Raw genomic sequence first — 19437 nt, forward strand, 5'->3', positions numbered from 1 at the left:
TTTGCTCTGGGTTCCCAATACAGAGCTCCTAAAACCTGTGTAAATTCCCAAGTGCTAAAGAGTGCTAGGAGCATCTTTTGTTCTCAGGAGGAGGGCTCTGTGTAGCTCCTGGATGGCAGCTGGATGGGAGGTGGCCACCAGAAGGGTCAAGTCACGAAAAGAAGCTTGGAATATTTAGCTCCACCTCTCATCCTCCAGCAAGGGGAGAGGGGCTGGACTTGGAGCTGATATTTCATCATGCCAATGTGAGAAAGCCTCCATAAAATCTCAACAGTACTGTGTTATAAGAGCTTCCAGGTTGGCGAATGCATCCATGCTGGGAAGGTGACATACTCCAACTCCAAGGGGACAGGAGCTCCTGAACCTCGGACCCTCTCAGACCCTGCTCTACATCTCTCTCCATCTGGCTGTCACCTGTATCTCTTACCATGTCTTTTACTAAACTGGTAAATATAAGTGTTGTCCTGAGTTCTGTGAGTCACTCTAGCAAATTAAGCAAACCTAAAAAGGGGGTCATGGGAACCTCTGATTTGTAGCCCAACTGGACAGAAGTTGTGGGTGACCTGGGGACCTGCCCCTTATGATTGGCATCAGTCCTGTGGGACTGAGCCCTTCCTCACTGGCAGGATCTGACCCCACCTCCAGGAAGACAGTGTCAGAATGAGATTAGATTACAAGACATCCAGGTAGTGTTGCAGAGAAGTACTCATTCTGGTGCCTAGGGCCTAGGAGTGTCAGAGCCAAGTGTCCTGTGTGATTGTAAGGGAGACACACAGGAGCAAAACTGCCTTTTTCACTCTAATGTCTAAATTCAAAAACAGACTCAAGTGATCTAGCTTCAGAGGTTTTAGTCATCCATGAATCTAGAGCCTCTTGGTATAAAGATGGACATTGCCTGGCCTATGACTGGGATTTAATACATAATTGGCTAAATTGATAAAAAAGCAGCACAGAACAAGCCAAAGAGATCTCCATCCAATAATGCCACCTGCTCTGGGTAAGTTGTTTAAACTCCCTATATGTCTCCCCACCTCTTTTTCTTTTATCTTGGAGTAAGTGCACCGTTGGAGTTGTTACGAACTAATACACAAAACACAGAAAAATATCTGGCACCTATTACATTCTCAATGTACACTGGCCAAGAGAAAGACAAGTCAGAGTTGTTCTGCATTTATTTTTCTAATTTTATTACATGATGTTCAGAGAATGAGTTACATGGTGCCATTTTTTCACAGTGTGATTGACTTCTAGAAATACTCCATATGCTTGCAAATAAAGTATAATTTCTGTTTATTGGGTATAGGGTGATATCAATGAACTTGGCTTTATACATGCAATTGAACTAGCTAACTGAGTTTTACAAAGTCTGTCTCTATTTTTCTTTTTTAATCCCAGAGAGATGTTTCAAACTCTCCTCTTCTGTGTATTGGTTATTTTCATTGTGATTCTCTTGTCCTTTGCCTCTTCCTGCTTCAAATTTATTTTGAGGCTAAGTTGTTTGATCCATAGAGGTTAACAATTGTTTTGTGATCTTTATGCATTATTATTTTATCATGATTTAGCTTCTTCTTTTTAGTTCTTTTATTTTGGTAGACTTAAAAAATGTTGATTTTGAGAATGAGTGAGTGAATTGGGGAGGTACAGAGAGAGAGAATCTGAAGCAGGCTCCACCCTATCAATGCAGAGCCCAATGTGGGGCTTGAACCCACGAACTGTGAGATCATGACCTGAGCCAAAACTAAGAGTTGGACCCTTAGCCAGCTGAGCCAGTATCTTCTATTTGGTAGACTATACCAAAATGCACTACACTAGTCGTCTTTAGATTTATACTTGCTTGGCCTATGTTCTATTCCTTCCTTAAAAATGTTTCTATTCTCATTCATTCTTACCATTCTCTTTACTTCATATTAAATATTTAGCTAAGCATGCTCCCTACCTTAAACTCTTCTACATCTTCCAAGCACACATATGGTAAAACTCAAACTCCTTATCATGGATTATAAGATCCAATATAATAGATTTTCTCAGAGGGTTTCCTACCAGTCTCCTTCTCTTTCTGTCCGGGTACAACACCAGCCCCATGTTGCTCAGAGAACATACTGAGAGTGTTTCCCCCCCAGGACCTTTGTGCTTGCTTTGTCCTCTCCTGTAAACTCCCTTCCCCCGCTGTCCTTAGAGCTCACTCTTGGCCCACATTTTCCTCCTCTGAGAGGTCATTCTTGGCATTGTATCTAACATTCCTTGCCCTGCCATCACTCGTTACTCTTTATCCAGTTTTATTTTTCAAAAATAATGAGATCCTGCCATTTGCCACAACATTGATGGACCAAGAGAGTATTATGCTAAGTGAAGAAAGTCAGATAGAGAAAGAAAATATCATGTGATTTCACTTATATGTGCAATCTAAAAAAAAAAAAAAAGAACAAATGAACAAAAGGTAAAAGGAAATAGAAACAGAAAGACTCATAAATACAGGGAATAAACTGGTGGTTGCCAAAGGGAGGAGGATGGGGGATGGGTGATATCAGAGATGAGGCTTAAGAGGTATAAGCCTCCAACTATAAAATAAATCATGGGGGGGGGGTCGCCTGGGTGGCTCAGTCGGTTGAGCGTCTGGCTTCGGCTCACATCATGATCTCATGGTTCATGGGTTCGAGCCCTGCGTCAGGCTCTGTGCTGACAGCTAGCTCAGAGCCTGGAGCTTGCTTCTGATTCTGTGTCTCCCTCTCTCTCTGACCATCGCCTGCTCATGCTGTGTGTGTCTCTCTCTCTCAAAAATAAATAAAACATATATATATATTTATTTATTTATATATATAAAATAAATCACAGAGAAGGAAAGTACAGCACAGGGAATATAGTCAATACTATTATAATAATGTTGTATGGTGACAGATGGTGACTGCCCTTATCTTATCATGGTGAACATTGTCTCATGTACAGAATCATTGAATTACTATGTTGTACACCTGAAAGTAATATAACACCATATGTCAACTAGACTTCAATAATAAAACAAATGAATGAAACCCAACAAGACTCTGTATTTGTTCCTGAGGGCTGCTATGAAAAACAATCACAACCGGTTGGCTTAACACAACACACAGCATATTCTCTCACAGTTCTGGAGGCTGGAATCCGGAAACTAAGCTGTTCACAGGGCCATGCTCCCTCTGCAGGCTGTAAGGAATGTCCTTCCTTGCCTCCCCACCGCAGGTAGTTTCTGGCATGAAGATGGACTCCTTGATGTTCCATGGCTTGCTGACACATCACTCAGCTTCTGCCTTCATCGTCACAAAGCCTACTTTCCCATGCGTGAGTCCCTGTGTGTGATGTCCTCTTACGACGACAGGTCACTGGACCCAGAACTCATTCTAATTCACTATGACTTCACCTTAACTTAGCTAATTATATCTGCAAAGACTCTGTTCCTGAGAAGGTCACAGGTTCTGGGTGGCCATGAATTTGGAGGGACACTATTCAACTCACTAAAGGCATATTTATATCAATATTATGTATTTGTTTATTTACTGGTACTTCACCCTACTAAAATATACGTTTCATAAAAATAAGATAATCATCTATTCTATTTATTGGTGTTTCCACAATGGCTTGTGGATAGGTAATAAATTCCTCCTGAAATGAGAGATTCTGTTTTAGGTGTGAATAAAGTATAAACCACCTGTTTTTATTTTAAACCAAAATCGAGGACTCAATGTTTATTGTGATTATACATCTTATTGTGCATTTTGTATTTAACTTTTAATTGTTTTGTTTCCTTCTTTTTCCACCTTCTGCTTAAAAGCTTGAGTTTTATCTAAATCTGTTTCCTTTTCCTTGTTTGGAAGTTAAACATAATTATTGTAATTATTTCATGGTTTTCTTCAATTGTATTAGGCATTCTTACAATGTGTAAAGTTAATTAATACTTTTATCCTTCCTCATAACACAATCTACAATTTAAAATCCACCTTGTTCTTAAAAATTTTTTTTTAACATCTTTTATTTATTTTTGAGAGGCAGAGAGAGACAGTGCGAACAGGGGTGGGTCAGAGAGAGAGAGGGAGACACAGAATCAGAAGCAGGCTCCAGGCTCTGAGCTAGCTGTCAGCTCAGAGCCCAACACAGGGCTCCAACCCACGAACCATGAGATCATGACCCGAGCTGAAGACAAATGCTTAACTGATGGAGCCTCCCAGGTGCCCCCAGAAATCCACCTTGTTCTTAAGCCAATCCAAATTATCATCCTCATAATTTTTATTCTTACAATTAATGCTTATTTAAATTTTTTTATTTTAATGTTTTGTATTTATTTTTGAGAGACAGAGAGAGACAGTGTGAACAGGGGTGGGTCAGAGAGAGAGGGAGACACAGAATCGGTAGCAGGCTCCAGGCTCTGAGCTAGCTGTCAGCACAGAGCCCGACATGGGGCTGAAACCCACAAACCGTGAGATCATGACCTGAGCTGAAGTCGAATGCTCAACTCACTGAGTCACCCAGGAGCCCCCAATACATTTTTTTAAACCCATAGATTTGCGGATTTTATTTGTTTTCCTGTACTTACTGCATGGCACTCTTTCTTTTGCCCTCACTTTTTTTTTTTTAATTCTGAAATGACTTTTTACATAGCATCTTTGAGCAAGAACCTAGAAGCATCGATCTAAAAAGGTCTTTATGTTACCTTCCCTTTTTCATTTGTCTGGCTCTAGAATTTGGAGCTGACAGCACCCTTCTTCAGCACTTTGAAGATATTGCTTCATGATTTTCTGGCATCTATTATTGCTGATAAAAAGCCTACTGACTATCTATTTGTTCTTCCTGGAATTCATCTGTATTTTTTTCTGATTGTTTTACTTTGACATTCTGCAGTGTTTTTCCCCCATGGGAAAGCTATTAGGTATTTGTATTTATCTTGATGACAACTTGGAATTCATCAAGTGGGAGATGTATGTCTTCCTTCAGTGCTGAAAAACTGCTCCTCTGTTTCCTCAAATATAAGCTCCTCCCTTCTCCTCCAGTCTTTGAACTCTTAGATGTATGTTGGACTTCCTTTATCTCTGTGTTTGTCTCCTTGCTACTGATTCTCAATTTCTTACTTTCCTACATACTTGATAGCTCTGTCAGATGGTTCAGTTTACTCAAAGTTATTTCAATAATATCGAATTTTAGTTAAATTTATTCTACTTCAACTACAACAACTTATTTGTTTATGAGTGGATGTCATATTTTGGTCATTTTCAAATGTGCTTGCTTTTTTTCACACTTTATTGCTATTTAATTTTTTATGCTTATCCTTCAATTTCCTTTATCTCTTTACCCTTCCTTCCTTCTTTCCTTTTTTCCTTCCTTCCTTCGTTTCTTTCTTTCTTTTTTCTTTCTTTCTTTCCTTCTCTTTCAAAGAATATTATTTAACATTCCATTTTGTTGTTGTTTTGGTTGTTGTTGCTGTTATTGCCATTTCTTAAAACCTTAGTTCTTATATCCTGATGACCCATTGTGACAGCTTGTTTCTTTATGTGGTTGTTAATTTTTTTAAGAAAATTACCACTTTTTTTCTTTCTGTGGGAAGAAAAGAGTGTCCTGATTATTCTGGGGGATTCTTGGGATTTAGTCAACTAAAATAGGATTAAAAAGTTTTTAGAGCAGTATTATGTTCACAGCAAAATTGAGAGGAAGATACAGAACTTTCTCATATACCCCATGCCCCACACATGTATAGCCTCCTCCATTACCAATATCCCTCACCAGAATGGTACATCTTGTTTTCTTTTCCTTTCACTTTCCAGAATGGTACATTGGTCACAATAGATGAACCTACACTGACACATCATTTTTACCCGAAATCCATACTTTACAATAGAACTTGACATTTGGGTTCATTCTTGTTATTGTACATTCTATGAGTTCGTATGAAGGTGTAATGACATGTATCCATCATGATCAGACTAGTTTTTTAAGTGTTTATTCTGAGAGAGAGAGAGAGCGAGAGAGAGCAGCCCAAGCACTGACAATGCAGAGCCTGATGCTGAGCTCAAACTCATGAACTGTGAGATCATGACCTTAAGGGAAACCAAGACTCAGCCCCTCAACTGACTGAGCCCCCCAGGCAGCCCCAGACTAGTTTTTACTGTAATTTATGATCTTATGACACAGGCTTGGGTGTCAGTTTCTAACTAGTGCCTTTACCCACATTTAATAGTCTTCGCAGCGTCCAAGCTTCCTTGTTATTTCTTAGGACAGTGTTTTCACGGAGTGGGACACCCTTTAGGAATCTGGAGTTTATGCAGAGACTCAGTTCCAGTGGTCTGCATGCATGGACATAAAACCATGGCTCCTGTATTTTCCTTGATAGCAGAACTCACGTTCTCATCGTGTGTGAACACATCTTGGTCCCCTACCCCGAGGGGCCTCCTAGCATCAAGACTCTCATGCTGGCTTTACGTTTCCTTTAGTTCTGAAGGCTAGGAATTCTTTTTATTTTTTTGAGTCCATTTCTGTGTTAAAGAGTTTGTTATATTTTTTCAGCATATATATGATTTTATAACAAGAAAGGGCTTATCTATATTAACTTACACTGACGACATTATTTTTATCCTTTTTTTTAAAAGTTTTTATTTATTTCGAGAGATTGAGAGTCCAGCAGGAGAGGGAGAGAGAGAGAATCCCAAGTAGTCTCCATGCACTGTCAGTGCAAAGCCCTGAAACTCACACAGGGCTGGAACTCACAAACTGAGATCATGACCTGAACCTAAATCAAGAGTATGGCACTTAGCCAGGTGTCCTCTGTTGGTATTCTTTACATCTACCATAGTTCCAGGAATTACACACAGTGCTCATGTAGACCTTAGAATATCTTCTGTGATAGAAATAGCAAACCCTGCACAAAGAGCAATAGAAAATGTTACTTGGTGGTCAGAGACTTCTGATCACCAGGGTATTGAAAGGAGAACCTCCCATCACAATAGGGGATTTTTACTGTCTCGCTTAGTTATTATATTATTTTCTATATGATCTGAAGTTAACAAGGACTGTTTCTGTAATGATAAAAACTGATTTCACATAATAAACACAAAAATAGGGCTCAAAAATGGGATCATGAGATATCGCCTAGCATTTCTGTGCTTCATTTCCGATTCTAACACCACTTGGCAACAATTGGATTTTTATCTTTGAACGAAAAGGACATTACACCCTTGTGTCCATTACAAGAATGAGGGTGAGACTTGATCATTTGATTGTGGCCTCTCCCATGTCCCCCACGCCACCAAGAATACACATTTGAAGATTTTGTAAGAACAAAAAGATGGGACTTGTGTAAAAAGAGGGGCTGTTTTCTCTGAACAGCAGGGATGAATGGGCAAACAATCTTTGGGTGGTTTCCCAGAAGTTGAATTTCTGGCATAACTGGCTTTTCTCTTTTGGCAAATGCCTAGGAGTCTCACCATGGATGGTAAACCCTCCCCCTTTCTTCCTTCCTGCCCACAGCCTACCAATGTCATTTGAAGGAGCATGAATAGCTGTACCAAGTAGGTCTCTTAGATCAAATTGACTTTGTATATATGAAAATTTCATCTGAAATGTGAAATGATTTGAACTCTTTCTCATTGAACAAGGGAAGCTTTCACTCGCGAGTGTGGAGGGAAAGGGAGCCAAAAAATCTTTCTCACAGATGTGTGGAGTTTTTGGATGTCTCTTGTTTTTCATCAAGGGAAATGGAGAGAGGTGAGTGGATTTTATGGCATATGAGAAAGTATTTAATGGGTTCAAAACACAGGCTTTCTGTGCTAGTGCTCAAGTTGGTTTTATTCTAATCCTTAAAATGGGTGCTTCTCTTGGGTTAAGAAATTATACCCTACTCCCTGACTGCAGCTGGAGTAAAATATTAGTCTTTTATTCTTCATTTGTAAACATCCAAAACCAGGAAATTTTCATTGAATGTATGCTTGTCATGAATAGAATACATTCCTATTCTCTAATGCAGTCCAAAGTACCTAAGTGACCATCTTTAGGCTTATGGTATGTAAGAAGTCAGGTGTGATTTGGAGGAAATGGTTCCCAAAGGCAACCTGTTTGTTTACCTCTTTCTTCCTGCTGGGAAATGTGATGGTTGGTACTTGAGCAGCCATTTTGGACTCTGAGGTAGAAGCTGTGTGCCAACAATGCCAGAGCAGCAAGATGGAAGACATTTTGGTCCTGACAAATTAACAAAGCTATCCTGCCCAATATTGCTGTCCATACCTCTTTTACGGGAGAGAGAAACATATTTTTATTGAGGTGTTAGTCTGGATACCTCCTCATTCTCAGAGGTAACTTATATTAACTGACATAACTTCTTTTCGCTGCTGTTTTCATCTTGTTCCATTTTATCATTTAGCAGAATTAAAGACAAAGTTTACAATCCCACCAGTTTTCCTTTTAATAAATTGTACAGATTGTTTTGTAGGTGGATCCTCCAGGAGAGAAACACCAGTACTCTTGGACTCTGGGGTGCTTGAGCTATTAGGATATGAAAGTTCCAATGTAATTATTAAGCAGTTATTGGACATACACATTGTGCATTTTCCATCCCCTGCCTTCCTGATTATCTTTTTTTGAGGAGCAAATAGCTAATTAAGTTAGAATAACACAAATTTAAAACATACACTCTATTAATGGGGATTAGTTTGCAATGTACATTTTATAACTAATTTAGAAAGAATGCCATTTTGAGAACAATTTGCCGAAGTTTTTTTGCCCCACATGACTTCAGACTGGGGAAAACTAGTGCTTTAATTACAAGCTAGACAAATAGAGTCTGTGAAATCTTGTTTAGTGAGTTCAGATATAATGAGCTTTCAGAAAGCAGTGAGAAGGAAAATGATCATTTATTTATATGGGTTTTTGCTTCTTGGCATTTTGTGATTACATTTGTTTGGTGTACTTGACTATTTAAAGATTTAAAGGCACCGTTTCCAATATAAGGCAGAAAGATGCCAACAGTCAATCACTCAGAAATGTACTCCTAGTTGTGGACAAGAAAGTTTCCATCATCAGCATTGGAATCAGAGCCATGTGCAAGCCTGGGCAGTACCCAGTTTTCTTGCTTGTGACCAACTACTGGAGACCTGTCACTGAAAACAGATGATGTATTGCCTGTTGAACTATCAACTGGAAGTGAGGCTTCTCTATTCCATACTCTGCTCAGTGCCTAACCTGACCTGCTGTGTTGTCAACATCTTGTTTGGTTTTCTGGGACATTTATAATTTCTCAGGGACAGAAGGTAGGACCCAGGACCACCAGAGGCTTGGTGTGGCATGAAGGGAAGACCTTCATATGTCACCAGGGTGACCAGCATAGGATCTCCCCTCCAACTGGGGCAGTGTGGGATACTTGCCACAAAGCACTGGTCTGCTGTCTGTTTTTCCCTCTAGACTAAGTTCCAAGAAGACAGAACCACCTCTGTTTGATCATTGGCATATCTTCAATTTCTAACACAATGGCCAGCATATAGCAAATATTCAACTCATATTAAAAAAAAAAAGATGTCCCCTTTATCTTCAAAATAGAGTTCAGGCTTTTGTGTAATATTCAAGACACTTCAAAATCTGTCTTTAGTCTTTTGAATTAGCCTCATTTCCTACTTTCCCCCTACTGAGAGCTGAACAACTATATTGAAGCCATCATCATTTGCCAAGTAGGCTTGGATTTTTATATACTCCAGTCATTTGTTGAGAGTACCCTTGGTAAACTTTAAAGATACTGCATAAATGTCAACTTTGGGCAACATCTCCCCAAGTTAACAACTGCTTGGGGACTGAATTTATTAATAAACATTTGTGAATTAGCTATTCTGTTTCAGGAATAGCCCAGCATTCTGATGTGGCCCTTACCAATACTTGAGGGTGGGTGGACACTAGGCAGGAACAAAAGAAGTGAGGGCTGAGAATAATGGTCAAGGGTTGGCCAAGTCCACATTAGAAGTCTTATCTGTTGGTTTTTTTTTCAAGGATAAAGGTAAACCTGTGGAATGGAGAAACAATAGATCTAATAGCTCATTACTTGTTCATTAAGACTTTGCCAGCCCTAACTTTTCCTTACTACCTCTAGTCACTTTGGCTTCCACCAGTGCCAAAAGGTGATCATTTTCCATGCAACTCATCTGATTTTTGTATCATTGCTCATGCTTTCTGCCCCCCTGCCCCCCGGATGCTAGACTCCCCTTCTTCATACCTGCCTTAGCAACTCCTACATAACCTTGAAGAAATAGATCAAGACTCCTTTTCCAGAAAACCTTTGTTGATGTAACCTTCAGTTTGCATTAAACAACTTTCCTGTGCACATGTTTTATTTGTCATTAACTGTTTATATGTAGAGCCACCTGAAAAATCTTTTTGGAAATGCCAATGGTATATAATGAGACTCTGCAAGAGTGAAGCCTGGAAGGTTGAATTTTAATATTTTTTCCAGGTGTTGTCATGTGTATTCAAAACCACTTCCCTGAATTGTGAGCCCTTGGGGCTGGGCATCTTTCATAAACATGGTGTGCTTGGCAGAGTGATTTATATACAGAAGGTGGCCAATGCACAATCATTAACTGAATGGGTGGGTGAATGAATGTCAATGTCCTTAGTGGCATCAATGCAAACCAACACACTGTCTGTTCCTGTGGTCTATCGAACTCCCTGCCCTGGTCCATTTGGTCTCATCTCTGAATTCTTAGGTTTTTATCTTTTTCACATTTTATCCTCTCTTAGCTTCTGAGTGCTTTCTTGGAATTTTGCTGTTGCATCTATGGTAACATTCTATAATTTATTTACTTCTTAGGTTAGTTGTTTTTTGTCTGCCTTCCCTCACCAGAATACAACCTGCGCTGGGACTGAAATCTTTGTCAATTTTGTTCAGTGATAGACTTTAATGACCCAGAATAGGTTTCAGTAAACACTTGGTAAATGAGTAAATGAATGAATTCCCTAAGATGGATCCATTTATTCAGCTTTTTCTCTCAAGTTTCTTTTGTGCAACTGCATTTTCTCACTGTTGGCTCATTTTTGCTCAACTCTCCTCCCACAGTTTTATCTGACTCCAAACTTTCTTGCTGGACACCCCAGTTCTCAGGCTTTGCCCATAGCTGCCATTTCAGTCACATCAAAGACTGGCCCCTTCCAAATGTCACTGGCCATTCCTAATCTCTATATGATCAAGGAAGAATCCCTTGTATTAAAATAGCACCATTTCCATGAAAACCAAGGTCCCAGCTGCTGTCTTTGATTTATTCCGAGGCCGGGCAAGGAAACTTGGAATGCACAGAACTCCCTCTGGGAAATAAAGATGACACCAGTTAGATTCATCACCACAGATGGTTCCCATCGCTGCATCCTACTAAATGATTCCACATTTGGGCAAGCCAGTTGGGGCCGAATGGCTGGCTTGAAATCCTTTCTGGCGTGCTAATGAGCTACTTGGCTGAATCTTTTTACCATGAGGTCACTGATTTGCAAACAGCCAGATTCCTGGTGATAAAAAGTGCTTCTGTTTGACAGCTGGGGTGCAGTGTGTCTGAGACATGATATGTCTTCGAGCCAGGACTTAGTGAATAATTGTTTCTTATTCTTACAGTGAGGGCAGACTCAACACCAAACTTGTTCCTTTCTTCTCTGAGTCAGATGGCAGTTGTAGAGGTAGGCTGGGATCCTTGATTGGTGGATCTGGGCATGTTTATGTGTGACTGGTGACCTCAGGGAAATACAGAAGTTGGAGGGAGCATTATCAGATGGGGAAAGTGAAATGGGAGGCAGGCAGTGGGGTCAGCAGAGTGGTGTAGTGGAGAGAATAACAGGTTGAATTCCAGACAGACATTTTTACAGAGTCTGATGCTGCCACTTACTGCCTATGTGATTTTGGTTTAGTTATGAAAATGAATTTCAGATACTACTTTCCAAATCTGTAAAATGGAAATAATAATGGGTATCTTGTTGTATGACTTAAGTATGCAAGTTGATAGAAACTGTAAGGTGCTATAGAAATGGAAATCAGATTATCAAGTAGTTGAGGTCTTCTAGATCTTTCTTTCTTTTTTTCCTTCTTTCTTTTTTTCCTTCCTTCCTTCCTTGCTTCCTCCCTCCCTCCCTCCCTCCCTCCCTCCCTCCCTTCCTCTCTCCCTCGCTTCCTTCCTTCCTTCCTTCCTTCCTTCCTTCCTTCCTTCCTTCCTTCCTTCTTTTCTTCCTTTCTTCTGTCCTTCCTTCCTTCTTTCTTTTTTTTTCTTCTTAAATCCTAATTTTACTTTCAAAGACAAATATCCTTTTACTGACTCAGGCATAGTTGGAGAATTTTACCTAGACATCATCTGATCTAACCAGTTATCATTGAGGGGCTGCCATCTAGAGATGTCAAATTGTTCCAACTTGTTAATGCATAATGGTGTGCACAAAAGAATGGTACATCCAGGTGCATGGAGAACTGGGGTTGTTTCCCAAGTGTTTGGTGTCTCAATCTTATGGGCTTTCCCATATATAGTAGGACTGCCACCAGATCCAGTGAGAGACAAAGCATCCTTGGGTCCAACATAAGAGTAAACAGTTGTATTGGTTTCATACATTTGTTTTTCATTTCCTAGGAATCTCAGGGAATATGAGGACCTTCCCCTAAAGGAGGCTTAATGAAGTCATTTTCATTTCAATCATTCATTCATTCATTTGTTCATTGAATCCTTCAATAAGTACCAGTATATGCCAGATATTGTTTTAAGCTTTATAATGCAGAGCATAATGAATTAATCAAGAATGCTGCCTTCATATAATTTTGGGTAAAAAATTGTATGGGTGCAGTTTTTTAAAAATCTTACATGCAGTAGTACCCCTTTTGGGAAGTCGTAGTCAGCTCCAAGTACTTTGATAAGATAATTCTATTCCATAGAATTTATTTTAATTAAAGTGATACTGCATAGAAATGTATTTATAAGAATGTTTTCCACAGCGTTATTCTTGTTAGCGAACATGCAGAAAACTACCTAAGTGTTTCTCAACAGGGAAAAATTTAAAGAAATTGGTAGCATAGCCACTGAATGGTACCTTATGTCTACCACTGTCCAGTACATATAGTATGTTTCCAATCTAATGAAAAATTATGAAGGTCTTTGGGCAGAATAAACACAAGAGAGATATATTAAAATGAACTGGCATAATTTCTCCAGGTTATTAGTGGTTTTCATTGCCTTTGTTAGGCTATGATAGAGACTGGGATTTGAAACCTCTTTTAATGAGTGTGAACATGAGACAATTACCTAAGTCTTATGAGTCTTCCTTCTAAACTGAAGAAAAGATGACCTTGAAGGGCTGTTGTGAATTTTCAATGAGATACTGTATGTTAAAAGTGTATGTAACACAGAATTAGAAGTTAACAATGATCCACTTGCCCATATTATTTGCTAAGGTGTCTACAATTAATATGTATCACTTCATGAATCATAAGAAGATCCAGTCAATATCGTAAACAGAAAGGGAGGAAGTGGAAGGCTGAAAGACAGATGTTCTGACAAGCAAGACATCAGAAGTCCTTGCTGAACACACATGCCATATACTGGGGAATGAATATTAGCCCAGTAACCATACAAGGGCCATATCACTGGGGGAATTTCATAAGTTTTGCTTCCTAAATAGGAGTCTTCAGAGAGACATGAATTGTAAGGTCCTTCATGTTCCACAGAGATTAAGACTAGAAGGCAGAGCTACCACCAATTAATACATTTTGTCAGTTCAGTCTAGGAATGTTAAGATGCTCCTGAACAGGATGCTGCCATGTGAGGAGTGAGGTCCCTATTGGCTGGAAGTAATTAAGCCAAATATAAGAGACCATTTGTCATGAGGCTGTATGGAAGATTCCTGTACTGAGTGCAAGTTGGAGAGGTTCCCTTCCATTCCTTACAATGCCATAAATGCATGAGCTATCAGAAAGGAATGTATCTTTCCCTTCATAGCTTCCTAGGAACTTTCACAACTATATCTGTTTCCTACAAATATACAAATGTGGCAAGTTTGTTTTTGACACCTCTTCTTGTTGCCCAGTCCCACCCACAGGAGCTTAGTAACCTCAGGATGCCCTTGATGACTCTGGATGCACCTTTGAGCCACTCCAGAGAGACAGTCAGACAACTTGTCCACTACCCCCACGTGGCAAACATTGCCTAGGCTCTGACATGGGAAATGCTACATTTTGATCTTAACCACTCTCCTCACAAGAGAGTTACTCGAGACAAGGTTTGCAAACTCTCTGAGCGTGGTTTTCCTCATCTGTAAAACCAGAATGCAAAATCATTTATTATGGGCTTTTTTGGAAAATGAAAGAAGGATTGACTGGAAAAATATAGAAGAACAGTGCCCTGCACAGACAGAATGAGAGAAGAAATTTGCAAATGACTTATTGGAAAAAGGGTTAGTATCCAAAATCTGTACAGAACTTATCAAACTCAATGGCCAAAAGACAAATAATCCAATGAGGAAATGGGCAGAAAACATGAAGAGACACTTTTCCAAAGAAGACACCCAGATGGGTAACAAGCACATGAAAAGATACTCAACATCACTCGTCATCAGTGAAACACAAATCAAAACCACAATGAGATACCACCTCACACCAGTCAGAATAGCTAACATGAACAATTCAGGCAACAACAGATTTTGGCAGGGATGTGGAGAAAGGGGAACTCTTTTGAACTGTTGGTGGAAATGCAAACTGGTGCAGCCATTCTGGAAAACAGTATGGAGGTTTCTCAAGAAATTAAATGGAACTACCTATGACCTAGCAATGGCAGTACTAGGTATTTATACAAAAGATATAAAAATGCTGATTCATAGGGTCACATGTACCCCAATGTTTATAGCATATCAACAATGGCCAATTTTTGTAAAGAGCCTGAATGTTCATCAACTGATGAACAGATAAAGAAGATGTGATACACACACACACACACACACACACACACACACACACACACAGGAATACTACTTAGTGAAGAAAAAGAATGAAATCTTGCCATTTGCAACAACATAGATAGAACTACAGTATATTATGCTGAGTGAAATAAATCAGATAAATAAATCATATGATTTCATTCATATGCAGAATTTGAAGAACTCAACAGATGAACATAGGGGAAGGGAAGAAAAAATAAGATAAAAACATAGAGAGAGGCAAACCATAAGAGACTTGTACATATAGAAAACGGGCCCCTGCGTGGCTGAATTGGCTGGGTCTCTGACTTCAGCTCAGGTCCTGATCTCACTGCTCGCAGGTTCTGCATCAGGATCTGTGCTGACAGCTCAGAGTTTTGAGCCTGCTTCCGTTTCTGTGTCTCCCTCTCTCTCGCCCCCTCCCCCCTCTCTCAAAGATAAATAAACATTAAAAATGAAAAAATACAGAGAACAAACTGAGGGTTGATGGAAGCCTGTGGGGGGGGGGATGGGCTAAATGAGTGATGGGCAGTAAGGAGGGCACTTGTTAGGATGAGCACTGAGTGTCATATGTAAGAGATGAATCACTGGGTTCTACTCCTGAAACCAAGACTACACTGTATGTTAACTAACTTGAATTTAAAGAAATAAATGAAAAAACAAACAAATAAATAAAAGAAGTGATTCTTGCCACTCATCTCCTTCCTGTGTCTTCCCCTCTTCTTGCCTCCACTCTCCCTACTTGTCTTTGGCATATTTTTCCTTTTTGTATTCATTCCCCTTCACTTTCCCTGATAACAAGAGACATTTCTTAATTTTCCCCAGTCCTGTTTAACTTGTAAATACATGTTCAGATGCTTTCTAGCTTGTCCTCACCAAAACAAAAACAAAAACAAAAACAAAAACAAAAAACCATGTTTGCAAAGACTGAAGGGGAGAAAGAAGAAAGGGAAAAGGATAAAGAGAAACAAGTAGGCAAAACCACTCACATGCAGGTGGTATTTGCTCAGCTTTGCAGGAGAGGAAGCCAAGATATGAGAAGTTAAGCAGATCATCTGAAGACACAGAGCAGGACAGAGGCATGAAGCCTACACTACTTCCTATCCTTGCGGCTGAGGAGATCCTGGCTTCCTGCATGTATTTGATGCTTTTACTGAATTCAAAGAGGAGAAAACTATAAGCTGGAGGCTAAAGTGTAAGTTATACTCATTAAAAATAGTAGGTTTAAAATGGCACTGAAAGTCCATGACTGATATATAGAATATCATTTGGAAAAGAAGTTTGAAATCTGAATTTGAGGATTTTCTTAAATGTCAGGCTGATGCCAAATAGCTTGTCACAAGCTGCCCCTCCTCTCACTGGCCTGTGCAGTCATTGCCACCTAGCTGGGTGTTTTCTGGTAGGAAATCAAATAGGAGGTGGCCAGATGCTTTGGCAAAGGGTGGCTGCTAGACTTTTCAATTAAAATAAATCACAGTGACTGAGTCATGAGCAGAGGTCTTGATGCAGCAAAAAAGGAACATGCTGATGTGTTTTGAAAGGCTGGTGTCTTTGTGCTGAGCGTGAGGGACAAAATGACACAGAGCCAGCCCCCGGGTGGGCTCCAGAAACCCCAAGAATTGTGCTTTTGCCACCATCAGGCAGCGCTGAGCCACGGACACAGTATTGTTCATTGGAACTCAGACTGTGCCGCCAATTTGATTATGATTTGGCAGATGCTCGGTCTCTGAAGTAATTTCGAACCTGCCCCAATCATGAGTGAATATCAAGTCATAAGATGAAAAAGCTGGAAAGGCAACCGTTCCAGCCCCTTCTTTTTACAGATGAACAAACTGAGTGAGGCTCCTGGGAGCACAGGCAGAGCAGGGGTCCGAGTGACCTGGTTGCTGGTTCTGTGGCCTTGGCCATGTCCTTGGGCCTCTTTCTCCTCACGTGTAACATGATGACAGAGCTAGTCGGTTCACAGAGTTGAGAGGGGAGACTAGATGCGAGATCCTGAGCAGAGCGACTGGCGTGGAGGAAGAATATTATGTGTGGGAATCAAAGCGACAGCCAGGGATGCGTGCACAGCTGGAAATGCCCCAGCCAGGGCTGAGGTTAGAGGTTATGTCTCCAAATCAGTGCTGTTTCCACTGCCTCCCTTCCCCTCGTTAAAAACAAAACAAAACAAAACAAAAACAAAAACAAACAAGAACAAAATGCAAAAAAACCCACAAAAAATAGTGTGACTGAGTTGGCGCGACTTAGCCTGGTGCCAAGCATGGAGGAGAGGTGTGTCTGTGGGAAGGGAGGTCACCACAAAATTCTTGAATGCGGGGCTCAGGCTGTTTACTCCACGTCTTCACTTGACAAGACCCGAAAAAATGACTTTGTGGCCCACTGTCCCTGCCCACCAGCCTGTCTCCTTCCCTTCTCCGTGGACTCTGACCTTCTCCAGACCTGTGTATGGGAAAGTACTAGGTCGTTTTCCTTCACTGAGAAGCAGCTAAATGGCTGTAGTTTTGGTGTGACTTCTCACAGGGGGACTTGCTTCTTAAGTTGGTTACAACTTTAAGCTATGAGTCCAATGCGATGGGTACAATTAGGGGCTTTAATTAGGCAGCAAGGCAATACTTCCCAGGACATGACTCCGTGTTTCTATCTGGGAACCAGGTCAGCCTTGCCACTGTGATTCTTGTTAATCCTCTGCAATCTCTAATAACCTCTGTTTCAATAAACCCTAAGAACCCATTCATTTAGTCATATATTCAGTTTATTTAGTTAGTATATATTAAGGTCTTGAAGAGTCTATACACAGCTATAGAGCCAGAGAAACAGAAGGATGAAAGAGATCCCTTTGGAGAGCCTAGGCCATTCTGGGATGGAGAGAGCTCAGCCCTGCCTGGCATCCAGGGACCTCGGAGGAGCAGTTATAGAAGAAGAGGAAGTTTCCAAGTGGCCCTGAGACAGACACCTCAGATGGAGACAGGTACCTGTGTAAGGAAACCATTTTGGAATCTGTATGGTATGTAGGGGGTTTTAAATAATTTATGATAATGGAGTATAAGGTATGTGAGAATTTAAAATAATGAGTCATGAGAGTTCAAATCTGGCAAAGTGTACTAATCTGTGTGAGATGCTTTTGAAGTTGTCCAATGGGGCAGCCGTGAGGCAATGCCACCAAGGCCCAGGTGCTAAGGAACAGGGTGTTTTCCTGATGACAAAGAGAAATGAGTATACTAGAGTGTAGAGGTTAAGACACAGGTGCAGGCACTGCACTACCAGGGCTCATATCTTTGTTCCACCCAGTGTGGTGTGGACAAGTTACTTACCACTCTTTGCCTTGATTTCCCCATCTGCAAAGTGGGAATAACCAAAGTGTCCACTTCATAGTGTTGTTGAATGAATTTAATGAGTTGAATTATGTAAAATATCTAGAATCATGCCTTTAAACTAGTGTGGCTATACTATTATTATTTATGGGTTTTTAGGAGGAGAGGAAGTTGGCAGACGGACTTCTAGACAAATGAATTTTATAGTAATGAGGAAGATGGATTAGAAAGGGATGGGAAAGAGGGCAGGGAGACCCTTAGTTAGCAGTTGCAGTAATCCAGGGAGAAAAGACAATGATCTAAAGTCTGACACAGGTGGTAGGGTGGAGGGGAGGAGTTCCCAGTTAATGATGCCCTCATTAACGGGGGTATCCAGCCACACCACTGCCTCATTAATTGAGGTATTGTATTATTCCAGGTTCTTCAGAGAAACAGAATCAATAGAATCAATGGTGGATGAGAGGAAGAGGGACAGAGAAACAGGGACAGAGATACTGACTCTAAAAAATTGCCTCATGTGATTATGGAGGTTTCTCTCTACTGGATGATCTGGCCTAAGGGAAACATTCATTAACCAAGATAATCAGCACGCTGACTGTTGAGGTGAATTTAAATATTTACTTATATCTTTATAATATGAGAATATTCCTGAGATGTGCAGCACTCTAATTAATCAGTGCTCTGCAGGGCAATGCTTGAAAGAGACGTGACTTTCATTGTGTAACCATGACCAAACCCCACAAACTCTTTCAGTCTTAATTTTTCAATGTGGGAAGTTAGAAGATTGGGCCAAATGTTATATAAGATCTTTTCCAACTTGTCTATTTTTTTAATCTAGGTCTAAAAAAGTACAGCACGATTTCTGTAGCTGGGATTTATTTCATCTGCACACAGTGTCATTTGCTTTCCTCTATTCTTGGCAGGAAGATTGGAGCTAGCACTGCAAAAGAGCCAAGTGCACTCCCTGGGGATGGGATTTGGCAGGAGCAGCTGTGACAGTGAGCTGGTGGGTTCCTAGCCAGGAAGGAGCAAGATGAGAAGACATTCAGGACTGTTGGGAATGCAGAATGCCACAGTGAAGGAGTTGGATGATGCATCCTCACTGGCCTCAGGGCTCTGAGTAGGCATTCCCTAAGATTCAGAATGTGTTTCAGTGAAGCAGGAAGAGGAGAGGGCAGGGGCTGGGAACATTTCTCAACCT

Source organism: Suricata suricatta, chromosome 15 (assembly GCF_006229205.1).
Source record: "Suricata suricatta isolate VVHF042 chromosome 15, meerkat_22Aug2017_6uvM2_HiC, whole genome shotgun sequence".
In the NCBI taxonomy this organism is placed as follows: Eukaryota; Metazoa; Chordata; class Mammalia; order Carnivora; family Herpestidae; genus Suricata; species Suricata suricatta.